The sequence below is a fragment of the Mytilus californianus genome, unplaced genomic scaffold (genome assembly GCF_021869535.1).
Source record: "Mytilus californianus isolate M0D057914Y unplaced genomic scaffold, xbMytCali1.0.p SCAF_3, whole genome shotgun sequence".
NCBI lineage: Eukaryota > Metazoa > Mollusca > Bivalvia > Mytilida > Mytilidae > Mytilus > Mytilus californianus.
Window position 1 is genome coordinate 15,091,244 of NW_026262679.1, and position 4,485 is coordinate 15,095,728.

Here is a 4,485-nt window from a genome sequence, read left to right on the forward strand (position 1 = left end):
TAATGTTTTGTAACTTTTGTTTGTTGTTTCCGGTTTTCTTTTTGATGACTGGTTTTCGTCTTCTTAAGGCTTTTGATTTTTCTTTTGGTATCTTTCCCTTTTTATAATACGTTGTGTAGTTTTTCTGTTATCATTATATGATATGCTTTAACGAACAGTATCGTTTATAAAAAGAGAGTGAAGACACCTATGGATCAACAAATACCACAAGTCAAATCAAAACAGACAACTTCATTGCTAAAAGATACCAATGGGTCAACAAATGCCATAAGTCAAAACAGACAACACTATCAAGATACCAATGGGTCAACAAATACCATAAGTCAAATAAAAACAGACAACTTCATGGCCAAAAAGATACCAATGGGTCAACAAATACCATAAGTCAAATAAAACCAGACAACTCCATGGCCAAAAAGAAGAACTACTTAAACTCACACAACAGTCGTCTGTAACACAGAATTTCATTCAAAAGTAAACCATTAACTTTAATCCATATACTAACGCTATTACGATGCTGCTTCACGGAAGTGGAAAGTTGATAATGGGAAAATTAGAATCATCTCATCATCTTCGTAAAATTTAGTTCTCAATCGACCCTCATTGTCAATTCCTAGATCTACGTCAAGATATGAAGCAGACTTAATTTTATCTGACGGACCCTTTATTTGAAGTGTGATAGATGCAATAAAAAAATACCCCGCTTTGTATTATGTAATGAACGGATATCATTTGTAAAGTGAATACTGATTTCATAGGAAAACATTTCAAAGTGTAGTGTTGGTGTCTACTGTTCAAAAATACTTCAAACGTTTACAATGCTATGTTAAAGAAAAAAATTACATATAGTACTTTAGTAGAAAACTTACTATATAGCAATGTAAGTGGTAGTCACCTTTCTTACTTATTTACTATAGAAAAAGTGGTAAACAATAGATTGTTATCAGCGCTGTAAGCACCAATCTGATTACAATACAGATTTTGTTTTCAAGCTTTGCTTACAAGGATCGACAACACTCCGTTTTACTTTCTGTTCAAGTAATGTTTACATCAGCCAATGAAATTTTAGCTTTCATATTTTTGAAAGCATGTTTAAATCCAACAAAACCAGAGGATCCCGAAAGGTCTATAAAATGGAGCGTTTTCAGATCCTTGAAAGCAAGCTTGGACACACGATCTGTATTTTAATCATATAGTGTAAACACTACATATATTTTTCGATTATACATACATGTACACTACCGACGCAATGTGCTTTTTAGTTTTTAGGTTTCGACGGTAGAAACTCTCATCAATGCAAATGAATTGTTAACCAGAATCGAAAAACAAAATTCATGAACTTCTGTCAAATATACATATCTATATGGTTCCAGTTATATAGCAAAACGTCTCAAACGATTAAAGTTTCATATTATTAGTATTTTTTGACGATATAATTATTTTGTTGTATTCTTGAAATTATATCTTTTAAGCCAATGCTCTTAATATCAATAATATTTTGCTCTGAAAGAACCAGACATATCTGAAATTCCTACTTTTGACCTCAATGCCATGACATGTTTATTTACGACATAATCAAAGTTATATTGAAATCAAAGAATTCTAAATTAGCAATTAATCTATATAAATGATAGTTCCAGATAGGAATAGGTCTAATTATTCAATATTATTCTTTGATGTTATCCTTAACAACAAAATTCATGCATGGCGTGTACGTAAATCTAACTTATCAAAATAATTAAAATGTGTATGCTGGTTATTAGCGCCATAACTAGATTTTATAATAATAGGAAAGTGAACAAGTCGGGTGAATGCTGCTCAGTACAAGTCTAATTCCAAGATATTGACTTCAATTTGTCGACCTTTTACACTAGCACTTTGTAGATATCTAATCAAAAATAACACTTTTGCAAAAAATGAACTAAAAAGAACCATTAATTAGATTGATGATGCAATTGTGAATTAAAAATGACTGCAATATAAACGACGTACAATTTGAAAATGTAATGTTTATCAGATATGCGAGGCGTAGTTGGGTGCATTTAGCACTTGAAATATTTATAAACTTTGAGGCTTAAATATTTTAAGTAAATATTAGCAAGCAATATGTAGTAACACATCAATTTAATAAGATGTTAAATCAAAATAATGAATATATCTGAATTTAGTACGATGACCCATACTAGTTTACATCCTCATCTATTGGTCTCTGGTGGATAGCCAACCCATAAACAATCATACAACATCACTTTTCTTTTACATTGTTTATTTTGCTTAATGCCCGGGTGTATATCTTTCATGCGTTGAACTCCCTCAAGTATTGGTGAATACACTCTTTAATGATTTCATTCTATATTAATATTGAAGCATTTCGTAAAAGTGGTTTGAAATTAAGAAGATTTAAAGTATGGCACATAACCGACGTAAAGTTTCTAGTGTTGAGGTGTTTAACATACAAGTTTGAAGTATTGCTGTTAGGAGATCTTAAATCAAACTTGGAAACTATTATCTTTAAGGTATATAGTTTAAAATTCTGCCTGCAAGCCAACATTTCGACCTATGTTAAAAACAGAACATATGGGTGAAATACCACTCGTAGCAATTATCTCGATAACCGTTATAGATACAAAAAATCTGACAGAAGTAATGTTCTAAGTGTTCGATCGTAAGGTCGAGTACTTCCTAACAATTTGTCAGACGACTCCTGAAACGAGTTTTTGTACTTTAGAAATATTCTTACCACTTTTTCGGAGTTTCGTCTATTATTTTAAAGAGAGAAAATAAATTTACATGACCAAATTCGTTAGTCGACTCCTTATTGGATATTTATAACAGCAAAAATGATCTGAAAGACAAGATCTAAGAAGAATCCCACATGGTAGCAATGTTCAGTTTAATCCTTGTAGAATTTATTCAAGAATTGAATGCTTATTTCGTCATTTTATCGGGTGTAAAAGAGTTTACCGAAACACATTTTGTATGAAGCGCTCTACTTTAGACTATATGTCTTGATATTGTTCTTAGAATCCTTTTGGGTATAAGATATATTGAAATGAATTATAAGATATAGAGGTAATCAATGCATGTTAGCATTATACGTGCAGATAAAGTCTACTTAATTGGTCATTTTGATCTTGGCGCATAGTGGCAGCAGGTGTTTCTCTGATGCAGCTGCATACATATACGAATAATTGGCATGTTCCAGAGAGGTATACAGCTAGTAGAAAATTAAATCGAAATTTGTGTTTTTATTTTAATTTACATTTATTGTTACTACTTACTCTAACGTTTTCTTGTGAAATTAAATGAATCGCGTCCTTCCAAACGAGACAATCATTGAAAAGAAAGTGTTCAGTGCTTGCAGGGGATGTAATTGTTGACGTTTGTAAAACCTGAAGTGTAAAACATGTGAAAAAAAAGGTTTTTTCTTTGTCGGAAAAGTATTCACTTTATGTTTTAAAATATCCATACTTCAAACAGATAATTATTGAGAAAAGATTGCAATTATGGACCAAAATATTACAAAATAAAGAATAGGTCGAATATCATTGTCATGGATAATTGTGTGGAATTATTTTTCAATACAGAGTGAACAAGTCAATCATAATTTTCGCCTTACTCTGTATGACGGAAGAACACGTTTCGTTTTAAGACTGATATTGGAATCAAAGTATTACTGGAGTGAGAGTTTTAAGACTTGTGGTTTTAAGACATTTTTGTTTTTGCCTCTTGATTTTCCAACTAGTAAAAGAGAGACGCCAGATAGCAACGGAATAATTAAACTAATAAGTCGAAAATAAACTTACAATGCCATGGCAAAAAACGAAAAACGATCAAAACACAAACTACAGTATACAAAACACAACATTTAAAACTAGATACTTAGCAACACGAAGCGCACCGATAACCAGGGGTGATGTCATGTGTTCCGGAAGGGTAAGCAGATGCTACTCTAAATGTTGCACCCGTTGCAATGTGGTGCTCATATAAGTGCAAACACGGTGATGAATAATGGACATTTGATTTCCGACCACGTTCTTATGAAGATACATAATTTCCATAACTTACTCTTTAATCATTGTGTTAATTGGAAAATAAAATAGAAAATCATTATAGAATCTAATATGTAAATATTGAGAATATTTGTATAATTATTTAATTAACTTTTCCCACAGAAACTAATAGTAAAACAAAAGGACATTGCTGTACATGTAAATAAACTCATCAAAGATACCAGGTTTAAAATTTTGTACGCAAGACGCGCATTTCGTCTACAAAAACTCGTCAGTAACGCTCGAATACATTTTGAAAATGAAAAGAACTTATCGAAAACACCTCTCATATAATAACTTTTAAAACTACACTTACATGTAAAAATTAAGATATGAGTTTCTTTGTCAGTGTAGTTTGTCATAAGCTACCTATCAAGATATAGTACAGAAGGAAATTTCTTTTTCTGAAAACAACTGAAAAAACATAAAAAAA